Source organism: Salvelinus fontinalis, chromosome 22 (genome assembly GCF_029448725.1).
Source record: "Salvelinus fontinalis isolate EN_2023a chromosome 22, ASM2944872v1, whole genome shotgun sequence".
Classification (NCBI taxonomy): domain Eukaryota; kingdom Metazoa; phylum Chordata; class Actinopteri; order Salmoniformes; family Salmonidae; genus Salvelinus; species Salvelinus fontinalis.
The window spans coordinates 38,926,763-38,941,757 of record NC_074686.1 but is presented as its reverse complement, the minus strand read 5'-3'; positions in this window follow the sequence as shown (position 1 = coordinate 38,941,757).

The following is a 14,995-nucleotide window of genomic DNA, read 5'->3' as shown; positions in this document are numbered from 1 at the left end:
GATAGAGAGGAAAGAGATAGAGAGGGAGAGAGATAGAGAGAGGAGAGAGATAGAGAGGAAAGAGAGATAGAGAGAGGAAAGAGATAGAGAGGAAAGAGATAGAGAGGAAAGAGAGATAGAGAGATAGAAAGGAGAGAGAGAGGAGAGAGATAGAGAGGAAAGAGATAGAGAGGAAAGAGAAGAGAGGAAAGAGAGATAGAGAGAGGAAAGAGATAGAGAGGAAAGAGAGATAGAGAGAGGAAAGAGATAGAGAGGAAAGAGAGAGAGAGGAAGAGAGGAGAGAGATAGAGAGGAAAGAGATAGAGAGGAAAGAGAGATAGAGAGAGGAAAGAGATAGAGAGGAAAGAGAGATAGAGAGAGGAAAGAGATAGAGAGGAAAGAGAGATAGAGAGAGGAAAGAGATAGAGAGGAAAGAGAGAGAGAGGAAAGAGAGATAGAGAGAGGAAAGAGAGAGAGAGGAGAGAGATAGAGAGGAAAGAGATAGAGAGGAAAGAGAGAGAGAGAGAGAGAGAGAGAGAGGAGAGAGAGAGAGGAAAGAGATAGAGAGGAAAGAGAGATAGAGAGAGGAAAGAGAGATAGAGAGAGGAAAGAGATAGAGAGGAAAGAGATAGAGAGGAAAGAGAGCAAGAGAGGAAAGAGAGATAGAGAGAGGAAAGAGATAGAGAGGAAAGAGATAGAGGGGAAAGAGATGGAGAGAGAGAGGAAAGAGATAGAGAGGAAAGAGATAGAGAGGAAAGAGATATTAGAGGAAAGAGAGATAGAGAGAGGAAAGAGATAGAGAGGAAAGAGAGATAGAGAGAGGAAAGAGATAGAGAGGAAAGAGACAGAGAGGAAAGAGAGATAGAGAGAGGAAAGAGAGAGAGGAGAGAGATAGAGAGAGAAGAGAGATGTAGAGGAATGAGATAGAGAGAGGAGAGAGATAGAGAGGAAAGAGATAGAGAGGAAAGAGAGAGAGGAGAGATAGAGAGAGGAAAGAGAGATAGAGAGAGGAGAGAGATAGAGAGGAAAGAGAGATAGAGAGAGGAAAGAGATAGAGAGGAAAGAGAGATAGAGAGAGGCAAGAGATAGAGAGGAAAGAGAGATAGAGAGGAGAGAGAGAGAGAGAGATGAAAGAGATAGAGAGGAAAGAGAGATAGAGGAAAGAGAGATAGAGAGAGGAAAGAGATAGAGAGGAAAGAGATAGAGAGGAAAGAGAGCAAGAGAGGAAAGAGAGATAGAGAGAAGAAAGAGATAGAGAGGAAAGAGATAGAGGGGAAAGAGATGGAGAGAGAGAGGAAAGAGATAGAGAGGAAAGAGATAGAGAGGAAAGAGATAGAGAGGAAAGAGAGATAGAGAGAGGAAAGAGATAGAGAGGAAAGAGAGATAGAGAGAGGAAAGAGATAGAGAGGAAAGAGAGAAGAGAGAGGAAAGAGAGAGAGAGGAGAGAGATAGAGAGAGGAGAGAGATAGAGAGGAAAGAGATAGAGAGGGAGAGAGATAGAGAGGAGAGAGATAGAGAGAGGAGAGAGATAGAGAGGGGAGAGAGATAGAGAGAGGAGAGAGATAGAGAGGAAAGAGAGATAGAGAGAGGAGAGAGATAGAGAGGAAAGAGATAGAGAGGAAAGAGAGATAGAGAGATAGAAAGGAAAGAGAGAGAGGAGAGAGATAGAGAGGAAAGAGATAGAGAGGAAAGAGAGAGAGGAAAGAGAGATAGAGAGAGGAAAGAGATAGAGAGGAAAGAGAGATAGAGAGAGGAAAGAGAGAGAGAGGAAGAGATAGAGAGGAAGAGAGATAGAGAGAGGAAGAGAGATAGAGAGGAAAGAGATAGAGAGGAAAGAGAGAGAGAGGAGAGAGATAGAGAGAGGAGAGAGATAGAGAGGAAAGAGATAGAGAGAGGAGAGAGATAGAGAAGAAAGAGATAGAGAGGAAAGAGAGAGAGAGAGAGAGATAGAGAGAGGAAAGAGATAGAGAGGAAAGAGAGATAGAGAGAGGAGAGAGATAGAGAGGAAAGAGAGATAGAGAGAGGAAAGAGACAGAGAGGAAAGAGAGATAGAGAGAGGAAAGAGAGAGAGAGGAGAGAGATAGAAAGAGGAGAGAGATAGAGAGGAAAGAGATAGAGAGGGGAGAGAGATAGAGAGGAGAGAGATAGAGAGAGGAGAGAGATAGAGAGGGAGAGAGATAGAGAGAGGAGAGAGATAGAGAGGAAAGAGAGATAGAGAGAGGAAAGAGATAGAGAGGAAAGAGATAGAGAGGAAAGAGAGATAGAGAGATAGAAAGGAAAGAGAGAGAGGAGAGAGATAGAGAGGAAAGAGATAGAGAGGAAAGAGAGAGAGGAAAGAGAGATAGAGAGATGAAAGAGATAGAGAGGAAAGAGAGATAGAGAGAGGAAAGAGAGAGAGAGGAAGAGATAGAGAGGAAAGAGAGATAGAGAGAGGAAAGAGATAGAGAGGAAAGCGATAGAGAGGAAAGAGAGAGAGAGGAGAGAGATAGAGAGAGGAGAGAGATAGAGAGGAAAGAGATAGAGAGAGGAGAGAGATAGAGAAGAAAGAGATAGAGAGGAAAGAGAGAGAGAGAGAGAGATAGAGAGAGGAAAGAGATAGAGAGGAAAGAGAGATAGAGAGAGGAGAGAGATAGAGAGGAAAGAGAGATAGAGAGAGGAGAGAGATAGAGAGGAAAAGAGATAGAGAGAGGAGAGAGATAGAGAGGAAAGAGATAGAGAGAGGAGAGAGATAGAGAGGAAAGAGACAGAGAGGAAAGAGAGATAGAGAGAGGAAAGAGAGAGAGGAGAGAGATAGAGAGAGAAGAGAGATGTAGAGGAATGAGATAGAGAGAGGAGAGAGATAGAGAGGAAAGAGATAGAGAGGAAAGAGAGAGGAGAGATAGAGAGAGGAAAGAGAGATAGAGAGAGGAGAGAGATAGAGAGGAAAGAGAGATAGAGAGAGGAAAGAGATAGAGAGGAAAGAGAGATAGAGAGAGGCAAGAGATAGAGAGGAAAGAGAGATAGAGAGAGAGAGAGAGAGAGATGAAAGAGATAGAGAGGAAAGAGAGATAGAGAGAGGAAAGAGAGATAGAGAGAGGAAGAGAGATAGAGAGGAAAGAGATAGAGAGGAAAGAGAGCAAGAGAGGAAAGAGAGATAGAGAGAAGAAAGAGATAGAGAGGAAAGAGATAGAGGGGAAAGAGATGGAGAGAGAGAGGAAAGAGATAGAGAGGAAAGAGATAGAGAGGAAAGAGATAGAGAGGAAAGAGAGATAGAGAGAGGAAAGAGATAGAGAGGAAAGAGAGATAGAGAGAGGAAAGAGACAGAGAGGAAAGAGAGATAGAGAGGAAAGAGAGAAAGAGAGGAAAGAGATAGAGAGGAAAGAGAGAGAGGAAAGAGAGATAGAGAGATGAAAGAGATATAGAGGAAAGAGAGATAGAGAGAGGAAAGAGAGAGAGAGGAAGAGATAGAGAGGAAAGAGAGATAGAGAGAGGAAAGAGATAGAGAGGAAAGCGATAGAGAGGAAAGAGAGAGAGAGGAGAGAGATAGAGAGAGGAGAGAGATAGAGAGGAAAGAGATAGAGAGGGGAGAGAGATAGAGAGAGGAGAGAGATAGAGAGGAAAGAGAGATAGAGAGAGGAGAGAGATAGAGAGGAAATAGATAGAGAGGAAAGAGAGAAAGAGAGGAAAGAGATAGAGAGGAAAGAGAGAGAGGAAAGAGAGATAGAGAGATGAAAGAGATATAGAGGAAAGAGAGATAGAGAGAGGAAAGAGAGAGAGAGGAAGAGATAGAGAGGAAAGAGAGATAGAGAGAGGAAAGAGATAGAGAGGAAAGCGATAGAGAGGAAAGAGAGAGAGAGGAGAGAGATAGAGAGAGGAGAGAGATAGAGAGGAAAGAGATAGAGAGAGGAGAGAGATAGAGAAGAAAGAGATAGAGAGGAAAGAGAGAGAGAGAGAGAGATAGAGAGGAAATAGATAGAGAGGAAAGAGAGATAGAGAGATAGAAAGGAAAGAGAGAGAGGAGAGAGATAGAGAGGAAAGAGATAGAGAGGAAAGAGAGAGAGGAAAGAGAGATAGAGAGATGAAAGAGATATAGAGGAAAGAGAGATAGAGAGAGGAAAGAGAGAGAGAGGAAGAGATAGAGAGGAAAGAGAGATAGAGAGAGGAAAGAGATAGAGAGGAAAGCGATAGAGAGGAAAGAGAGAGAGAGGAGAGAGATAGAGAGAGGAGAGAGATAGAGAGGAAAGAGATAGAGAGAGGAGAGAGATAGAGAAGAAAGAGATAGAGAGGAAAGAGAGAGAGAGAGAGAGATAGAGAGAGGAAAGAGATAGAGAGGAAAGAGAGATAGAGAGAGGAGAGAGATAGAGAGGAAAGAGAGATAGAGAGAGGAGAGAGATAGAGAGGAAAGAGATAGAGAGAGGAGAGAGATAGAGAGGAAAGAGATAGAGAGAGGAGAGAGATAGAGAGGAAAGAGACAGAGAGGAAAGAGAGATAGAGAGAGGAAAGAGAGAGAGGAGAGAGATAGAGAGAGAAGAGAGATGTAGAGGAATGAGATAGAGAGAGGAGAGAGATAGAGAGGAAAGAGATAAAGAGGAAAGAGAGAGGAGAGATAGAGAGAGGAAAGAGAGATAGAGAGAGGAGAGAGATAGAGAGGAAAGAGAGATAGAGAGAGGAAAGAGATAGAGAGGAAAGAGAGATAGAGAGAGGCAAGAGATAGAGAGGAAAGAGAGATAGAGAGAGAGAGAGAGAGAGATGAAAGAGATAGAGAGGAAAGAGAGATAGAGAGAGGAAAGAGAGATAGAGAGAGGAAAGAGAGATAGAGAGGAAAGAGATAGAGAGGAAAGAGAGCAAGAGAGGAAAGAGAGATAGAGAGAAGAAAGAGATAGAGAGGAAAGAGATAGAGGGGAAAGAGATGGAGAGAGAGAGGAAAGAGATAGAGAGGAAAGAGATAGAGAGGAAAGAGATAGAGAGGAAAGAGAGATAGAGAGAGGAAAGAGATAGAGAGGAAAGAGAGATAGAGAGAGGAAAGAGACAGAGAGGAAAGAGAGATAGAGAGAGAGAGGAAAGAGAGAGAGAGGAGAGAGATAGAGAGAGGAGAGAGATAGAGAGGAAAGAGATAGAGAGGGGAGAGAGATAGAGAGGAGAGAGATAGAGAGAGGAGAGAGATAGAGAGGAAAGAGATAGAGAGGGGAGAGAGATAGAGAGAGGAGAGAGATAGAGAGGAAAGAGAGATAGAGAGAGGAGAGAGATAGAGAGGAAATAGATAGAGAGGAAAGAGAGAAAGAGAGATAGAAAGGAAAGAGAGAGAGGAGAGAGATAGAGAGGAAAGAGATAGAGAGGAAAGAGAGAGAGGAAAGAGAGATAGAGAGATGAAAGAGATAGAGAGGAAAGAGAGATAGAGAGAGGAAAGAGAGAGGGAGGAAGAGATAGAGAGGAAAGAGAGATAGAGAGAGGAAAGAGATAGAGAGGAAAGCGATAGAGAGGAAAGAGAGAGAGAGGAGAGAGATAGAGAGAGGAGAGAGATAGAGAGGAAAGAGATAGAGAGAGGAGAGAGATAGAGAGGAAAGAGATAGAGAGGAAAGAGAGAGAGAGAGAGAGATAGAGAGAGGAAAGAGATAGAGAGGAAAGAGAGATAGAGAGAGGAGAGAGATAGAGAGGAAAGAGATAGAGAGAGGAGAGAGATAGAGAGGAAAGAGATAGAGAGAGGAGAGAGATAGAGAGGAAAGAGATAGAGAGAGGAGAGAGATAGAGAGGAAAGAGATAGAGAGGAAAGAGAGAGAGGAGAGATAGAGAGAGGAAAGAGAGAGAGAGAGAGAGAGATAGAGAGAGGAAAGAGATAGAGAGGAAAGAGAGATAGAGAGAGGAGAGAGATAGAGAGGAAAGAGATAGAGAGAGGAGAGAGATAGAGAGGAAAGAGATAGAGAGAGGAGAGAGATAGAGAGGAAAGAGATAGAGAGAGGAGAGAGATAGAGAGAAAAGAGATAGAGAGGAAAGAGAGAGAGGAGAGATAGAGAGAGGAAAGAGATAGAGAGGAAAGAGAGATAGAGAGAGGAGAGAGATAGAGAGGAAAGAGAGATAGAGAGAGGAGAGAGATAGAGAGGAAAGAGATAGAGAGGAAAGAGAGATAGAGAGAGGAAAGAGATAGAGAGGAAAGAGAGATAGAGAGGAGAGAGAGGAGAGAGATAGAGAGGAAAGAGATAGAGAGGAAAGAGAGATAGAGAGAGGAAAGAGATAGAGGAAAGAGAGATAGAGAGAGGAAAGAGATAGAGAGGAAAGAGAGATAGAGAGGAGAGAGAGATAGAGAGAGGAAATAGATAGAGATGAAAGAGATAGAGAGGAAAGAGATAGAGAGGAAAGAGAGCGAGAGAGGAGAGAGAGAGAGAGAGGAGAGAGAGAGAGAGGAAAGAGATAGAGAGAGGAAAGAGAGATAGAGAGAGGAAAGAGATAGAAAGGAAAGAGATAGAGAGGAAAGAGAGCAAGAGAGGAAAGAGAGATAGAGAGAGGAAAGAGATAGAGAGGAAAGAGATAGAGGGGAAGAGATGGAGAGAGAGAGGAAAGAGATAGAGGAAAGAGATAGAGAGGAAAGGGATAGAGAGGAAAGAGAGATAGAGAGAGGAAAGAGATAGAGAGTAAAGAGAGATAGAGAGAGGAAAGGGATAGAGAGGAAAGAGACAGAGAGGAAAGAGAGATAGAGAGAGGAAAGAGAGAGAGAGGAGAGAGATAGAGAGAGGAGAGAGATAGAGAGGAAAGAGATAGAGAGAGGAGAGAGATAGAGAGGAAAGAGATAGAGAGGAAAGAGAGAGAGGAGAGATAGAGAGAGGAAAGAGAGATAGAGAGAGGAGAGAGATAGAGAGGAAAGAGAGATAGAGAGAGGAAAGAGATAGAGAGGAAAGAGAGATAGAGAGAGGAAAGAGATAGAGAGGAAAGAGAGATAGAGAGAGGAAAGAGATAGAGAGGAAAGAGAGATAGAGAGGAGAGAGAGAGAGAGAGGGAGGAAAGAGATAGAGAGGAAAGAGAGATAGAGAGAGGAATCAGAGATAGAGAGAGGAAAGAGATAGAGAGGAAATAGATAGAGAGGAAAGAGAGATAGAGAGATAGAAAGGAAAGAGAGAGAGGAGAGAGATAGAGAGGAAAGAGATAGAGAGGAAAGAGAGAGAGGAAAGAGAGATAGAGAGATGAAAGAGATAGAGAGGAAAGAGAGATAGAGAGAGGAAAGAGATAGAGAGGAAAGAAATAGAGAGAGGAGAGAGAGGAGAGAGATAGAGAGGAAAGAGATAGAGAGGAAAGAGAGATAGAGAGAGGAAAGAGATAGAGAGGAAAGAGAGATAGAGAGAGGAAAGAGATAGAGAGGAAAGAGAGATAGAGAGAGGAAAGAGATAGAGAGGAAAGAGACAGAGAGGAAAGAGAGATAGAGAGAGGAAAGAGAGAGAGAGGAGAGAGATAGAGAGGAAAGAGATAGAGAGGAAAGAGAGCGAGAGAGGAGAGAGAGAGAGAGGAGAGAGAGAGAGGAAAGAGATAGAGAGGAAAGAGAGATAGAGAGAGGAAAGAGAGATAGAGAGAGGAAAGAGATAGAGAGGAAAGAGATAGAGAGGAAAGAGATAGAGAGAGAGAGGAAAGAGATAGAGAGGAAAGAGATAGAGAGGAAAGAGATAGAGAGGAAAGAGAGATAGAGAGAGGAAAGAGATAGAGAGTAAAGAGAGATAGAGAGAGGAAAGGGATAGAGAGGAAAGAGACAGAGAGGAAAGAGAGATAGAGAGAGGAAAGAGAGAGAGAGGAGAGAGATAGAGAGAGGAGAGAGATAGAGAGGAAAGAGATAGAGAGAGGAGAGAGATAGAGAGGAAAGAGATAGAGAGGAAAGAGAGAGAGGAGAGATAGAGAGAGGAAAGAGAGATAGAGAGAGGAGAGAGATAGAGAGGAAAGAGAGATAGAGAGAGGAAAGAGATAGAGAGGAAAGAGAGATAGAGAGAGGAAAGAGATAGAGAGGAAAGAGAGATAGAGAGAGGAAAGAGATAGAGAGGAAAGAGAGATAGAGAGGAGAGAGAGAGAGAGAGGGAGGAAAGAGATAGAGAGGAAAGAGAGATATAGAGAGGAATCAGAGATAGAGAGAGGAAAGAGATAGAGAGGAAATAGATAGAGAGGAAAGAGAGATAGAGAGATAGAAAGGAAAGAGAGAGAGGAGAGAGATAGAGAGGAAAGAGATAGAGAGGAAAGAGAGAGAGGAAAGAGAGATAGAGAGATGAAAGAGAAAGAGAGGAAAGAGAGATAGAGAGAGGAAAGAGATAGAGAGGAAAGAAAGAGAGAGAGGAGAGAGAGGAGAGAGATAGAGAGGAAAGAGATAGAGAGGAAAGAGAGATAGAGAGAGGAAAGAGATAGAGAGGAAAGAGAGATAGAGAGAGGAAAGAGATAGAGAGGAAAGAGAGATAGAGAGAGGAAAGAGATAGAGAGGAAAGAGACAGAGAGGAAAGAGAGATAGAGAGAGGAAAGAGAGAGAGAGGAGAGAGATAGAGAGGAAAGAGATAGAGAGGAAAGAGAGCGAGAGAGGAGAGAGAGAGAGAGGAGAGAGAGAGAGGAAAGAGATAGAGAGGAAAGAGAGATAGAGAGAGGAAAGAGAGATAGAGAGAGGAAAGAGATAGAGAGGAAAGAGATAGAGAGGAAAGAGAGCAAGAGAGGAAAGAGAGATAGAGAGAGGAAAGAGATAGAGAGGAAAGAGATAGAGAGGAAAGAGATAGAGAGGAAAGAGAGATAGAGAGAGGAAAGAGATAGAGAGGAAAGAGAGATAGAGAGAGGAAAGAGATAGAGAGGAAAGAGACAGAGAGGAAAGAGAGATAGAGAGAGGAAAGAGAGAGAGGAGAGAGATAGAGAGAGAAGAGAGATGTAGAGGAATGAGATAGAGAGAGGAGAGAGATAGAGAGGAAAGAGATAAAGAGGAAAGAGAGAGGAGAGATAGAGAGAGGAAAGAGAGATAGAGAGAGGAGAGAGATAGAGAGGAAAGAGAGATAGAGAGAGGAAAGAGATAGAGAGGAAAGAGAGATAGAGAGAGGCAAGAGATAGAGAGGAAAGAGAGATAGAGAGGAGAGAGAGAGAGAGAGATGAAAGAGATAGAGAGGAAAGAGAGATAGAGAGAGGAAAGAGAGATAGAGAGAGGAAAGAGATAGAGAGGAAAGAGATAGAGAGGAAAGAGAGCAAGAGAGGAAAGAGAGATAGAGAGAAGAAAGAGATAGAGAGGAAAGAGATAGAGGGGAAAGAGATGGAGAGAGAGAGGAAAGAGATAGAGAGGAAAGAGATAGAGAGGAAAGAGATAGAGAGGAAAGAGAGATAGAGAGAGGAAAGAGATAGAGAGGAAAGAGAGATAGAGAGAGGAAAGAGACAGAGAGGAAAGAGAGATAGAGAGAGGAAAGAGAGAGAGAGGAGAGAGATAGAGAGATAGAGAGGAAAGAGATAGAGAGGGGAGAGAGATAGAGAGGAGAGAGATAGAGAGAGGAGAGAGATAGAGAGGGGAGAGAGATAGAGAGAGGAGAGAGATAGAGAGGAAAGAGAGATAGAGAGAGGAGAGAGATAGAGAGGAAATAGATAGAGAGGAAAGAGAGATAGAGAGATAGAAAGGAAAGAGAGAGAGGAGAGAGATAGAGAGGAAAGAGATAGAGAGGAAAGAGAGAGAGGAAAGAGAGATAGAGAGATGAAAGAGATATAGAGGAAAGAGAGATAGAGAGAGGAAAGAGAGAGAGAGGAAGAGATAGAGAGGAAAGAGAGATAGAGAGAGGAAAGAGATAGAGAGGAAAGCGATAGAGAGGAAAGAGAGAGAGAGGAGAGAGATAGAGAGAGGAGAGAGATAGAGAGGAAAGAGATAGAGAGAGGAGAGAGATAGAGAAGAAAGAGATAGAGAGGAAAGAGAGAGAGAGAGAGATAGAGAGAGGAAAGAGATAGAGAGGAAAGAGAGATAGAGAGAGGAGAGAGATAGAGAGGAAAGAGAGATAGAGAGAGGAGAGAGATAGAGAGGAAAGAGATAGAGAGAGGAGAGAGATAGAGAGGAAAGAGATAGAGAGAGGAGAGAGATAGAGAGGAAAGAGACAGAGAGGAAAGAGAGATAGAGAGAGGAAAGAGAGAGAGGAGAGAGATAGAGAGAGAAGAGAGATGTAGAGGAATGAGATAGAGAGAGGAGAGAGATAGAGAGGAAAGAGATAAAGAGGAAAGAGAGAGGAGAGATAGAGAGAGGAAAGAGAAATAGAGAGAGGAGAGAGATAGAGAGGAAAGAGAGATAGAGAGAGGAAAGAGATAGAGAGGAAAGAGAGATAGAGAGAGGCAAGAGATAGAGAGGAAAGAGAGATAGAGAGGAGAGAGAGAGAGAGAGATGAAAGAGATAGAGAGGAAAGAGAGATAGAGAGAGGAAAGAGAGATAGAGAGAGGAAAGAGATAGAGAGGAAAGAGATAGAGAGGAAAGAGAGCAAGAGAGGAAAGAGAGATAGAGAGAAGAAAGAGATAGAGAGGAAAGAGATAGAGGGGAAAGAGATGGAGAGAGAGAGGAAAGAGATAGAGAGGAAAGAGATAGAGAGGAAAGAGATAGAGAGGAAAGAGAGATAGAGAGAGGAAAGAGACAGAGAGGAAAGAGAGATAGAGAGAGGAAAGAGAGAGAGAGGAGAGAGATAGAGAGAGGAGAGAGATAGAGAGGAAAGAGATAGAGAGGGGAGAGAGATAGAGAGGAGAGAGATAGAGAGAGGAGAGAGATAGAGAGGAAAGAGATAGAGAGGGGAGAGAGATAGAGAGAGGAGAGAGATAGAGAGGAAAGAGAGATAGAGAGAGGAGAGAGATAGAGAGGAAATAGATAGAGAGGAAAGAGAGATAGAGAGATAGAAAGGAAAGAGAGAGAGGAGAGAGATAGAGAGGAAAGAGATAGAGAGGAAAGAGAGAGAGGAAAGAGAGATAGAGAGATGAAAGAGATAGAGAGGAAAGAGAGATAGAGAGAGGAAAGAGAGAGAGAGGAAGAGATAGAGAGGAAAGAGAGATAGAGAGAGGAAAGAGATAGAGAGGAAAGAGATAGAGAGGAAAGAGAGAGAGAGAGAGAGATAGAGAGAGGAAAGAGATAGAGAGGAAAGAGAGATAGAGAGAGGAGAGAGATAGAGAGGAAAGAGAGATAGAGAGAGGAGAGAGATAGAGAGGAAAGAGATAGAGAGAGGAGAGAGATAGAGAGGAAAGAGATAGAGAGTGGAGAGAGATAGAGAGGAAAGAGATAGAGAGGAAAGAGAGAGAGGAGAGATAGAGAGAGGAAAGAGATAGAGAGGAAAGAGAGATAGAGAGAGGAGAGAGATAGAGAGGAAAGAGAGATAGAGAGAGGAGAGAGATAGAGAGGAAAGAGATAGAGAGGAAGGAGAGATAGAGAGAGGAAAGAGATAGAGAGGAAAGAGAGATAGAGAGGAGAGAGAGGAGAGAGATAGAGAGGAAAGAGATAGAGAGGAAAGAGAGATAGAGAGAGGAAAGAGATAGAGAGGAAAGAGAGATAGAGAGGAGAGAGAGATAGAGAGAGGAAATAGATAGAGATGAAAGAGATAGAGAGGAAAGAGATAGAGAGGAAAGAGAGCGAGAGAGGAGAGAGAGAGAGAGAGGAGAGAGAGAGGAAAGAGATAGAGAGGAAAGAGAGCGAGAGAGGAGAGAGAGAGAGAGAGGAGAGAGAGAGAGAGGAAAGAGATAGAGAGGAAAGAGAGATAGAGAGAGGAAAGAGAGATAGAGAGAGGAAAGAGATAGAAAGGAAAGAGATAGAGAGGAAAGAGAGCAAGAGAGGAAAGAGAGATAGAGAGAGGAAAGAGATAGAGAGGAAAGAGATAGAGGGGAAGAGATGGAGAGAGAGAGGAAAGAGATAGAGGAAAGAGATAGAGAGGAAAGGGATAGAGAGGAAAGAGAGATAGAGAGAGGAAAGAGATAGAGAGTAAAGAGAGATAGAGAGAGGAAAGGGATAGAGAGGAAAGAGACAGAGAGGAAAGAGAGATAGAGAGAGGAAAGAGAGAGAGAGGAGAGAGATAGAGAGAGGAGAGAGATAGAGAGGAAAGAGATAGAGAGAGGAGAGAGATAGAGAGGAAAGAGATAGAGAGGAAAGAGAGAGAGGAGAGATAGAGAGAGGAAAGAGAGATAGAGAGAGGAGAGAGATAGAGAGGAAAGAGAGATAGAGAGAGGAAAGAGATAGAGAGGAAAGAGAGATAGAGAGAGGAAAGAGATAGAGAGGAAAGAGAGATAGAGAGAGGAAAGAGATAGAGAGGAAAGAGAGATAGAGAGGAGAGAGAGAGAGAGAGGGAGGAAAGAGATAGAGAGGAAAGAGAGATAGAGAGAGGAATCAGAGATAGAGAGAGGAAAGAGATAGAGAGGAAATAGATAGAGAGGAAAGAGAGCAAGAGAGGAAAGAGAGATAGAGAGAGGAAAGAGATAGAGAGGAAAGAGATAGAGGGGAAAGAGATGGAGAGAGAGAGGAAAGAGATAGAGAGAAAAGAGATAGAGAGGAAAGAGATAGAGAGGAAAGAGAGATAGAGAGAGGAAAGAGATAGAGAGGAAAGAGAGATAGAGAGAGGAAAGAGATAGAGAGGAAAGAGAGATAGAGAGAGGAAAGAGAGAGAGAGGAGAGAGATAGAGAGAGGAGAGAGATAGAGAGGAAAGAGAGATAGAGAGAGGAGAGAGATAGAGAGGAAAGAGATAGAGAGGAAAGAGAGAGAGGAGAGATAGAGATGGAAAGAGATAGAGAGGAAAGAGATAGAGAGGAAAGAGAGATAGAGAGAGGAAAGAGATAGAGAAGAAAGAGAGACCAACAACATTGGACACTTTATGGAACAAAAAGCCTTCACTATATCATCCTGGAATATCCAAGGCCTGAGGTCATCTGCCTTTGGCCTAAAGAGCAAGAACCCGGACTTCACCAAAGAAATCGGTAATGCAGACATTGTCATCCTGCAAGAAACCTGGTATAGAGGAGACGGACTCACTGGTTGCCCTCTAGGTTACAGAGAGCTGGTAGTCCCATCCACCAAACTACCAGGTGTGAAACAGGGAAGGGACTCAGGGGGAATGCTAATTTGGTATAGAGCAGACCTAACTCACTCCATTAAATTAATCAAAACAGGAACATTTTACATTTGGCTAGAAATTCAAAAGGAAATGATCTTAACAGAGAAAAATGTCCTCCTGTGTGCTACCTATATCCCCCCACTAGAATCCCCATATTTTAATGAAGACAGCTTCTCCATCCTGGAGGGGGAAATCAATCATTTCCAGGCCCAGGGACATGTACTAGTCTGTGGCGACCTAAATGCCAGAACTGGACACGAACCCGACACCCTCAGCACACAGGGGGACAAACACCTGCCTGCAGGTGACAGCATTCCCTCCCCCACATGCCCCCCTAGGCATAACTATGACAACATAACCAACAAAAACGGGTCACAACTCCTGCAGCTCTGTCGCACGCTGGGTATGTACATAGTCAATGGTAGGCTTCGAGGGGACTCCTATGGTAGGTACACCTATAGCTCATCTCTTGGCAGTAGCACTGTAGACTACTTTATCACTGACCTCAACCCAGAGTCTCTCAGAGCGTTCACAGTCAGCCCACTGACACCCCTATCAGATCACAGCAAAATCACAGTCTACTTGAACAGAGCAATACTCAATCATGAGGCATCAAAGCCAAAGGAACTGAGTAACATTAAGAAATGCTATAGATGGAAGGAATGCAGTTTGGAAACCTACCAAAAAACAATTAGGCAACAGCAAATCCAATCCCTTTTAGACAACTTTCTGGGTAAAACGTTCCACTGCAATAGTGAAGGTGTAAACTTGGCAGTAGAAAATCTTAACAGTATATTTGACCTTCCCTATCAAATCTAAAAATCTCAAATAGAAAACCGAAGAAAATGAACAACAATGACAAATGGTTTGATGAAGAATGCAAAAATCTAAGAAATAAATTGAGAAACCTGTCCAACCAAAAACATAGAGACCCGGAAAACCTGAGTCTACGCCTTCACTATAGTGAATCACTAAAACAATACAGAAATACACTACGGAAAAAGAAGGAACAGCATGTCAGAAATCAGCTCAATGTAATTGAAGAATCCATAGACTCTAACCAATTCTGGGAAAATTGGAAAACACTAAACAAACAACAACACGAAGAATTATCTATCCAAAATGGAGATGTATGGGTAAACCACTTCTCCAATCTTTTTGGCTCTATAACAAAGAATAAAGAGCAAAAACATATACATGATCAAATACAAATACTAGAATCAACTATTAAAAACTACCAGAAGCCACTGGATTCTCCAATTACCTTGAATGAGTTACAGGACAAAATAAAAACCCTCCAACCCAAAAAGGCCTGTGGTGTTGATGGTATCCTTAATGAAATGATCAAATATACAGACAACAAATTCCAATTGGCTATACTAAAACTCTTTAACATCGTCCTTAGCTCTGGCATCTTCCCCAATATTTGGAACCAAGGACTGATCACCCCAATCCACAAAAGTGGAGACAAATTTGACCCCAATAACTACCGTGGAATATGCGTCAACAGTAACCTTGGTAAAATACTCTGCATTATCATTAACAGCAGACTCGTACATTTCCTCAATGAACACAATGTACTGAGCAAATGTCAAATTGGCTTTTTACCAAATTACCGTACAACAGACCATGTATTCACCCTACACACCCTAATTGACAACCAAACAAACCAAAACAAAGGCAAAGTCTTCTCATGCTTTGTTGATTTCAAAAAAGCCTTTGACTCAATTTGGCATGAGGGTCTGCTATACAAATTGATGGAAAGTGGTGTTGGGGGTAAAACATACGACATTATAAAATCCATGTACACAAACAACAAGTGTGCGGTTAAAATTGGCAAAAAACACACACATTTCTTCACACAGGGTCGTGGGGTGAGACAGGGATGCAGCTTAAGCCCCACCCTCTTCAACATATATATCAACGAATTGGCGCGGGCACTAGAACAGTCTGCAGCACCCGGTCTCACCCTACTAGAATCCGAAGTCAAATGTCTACT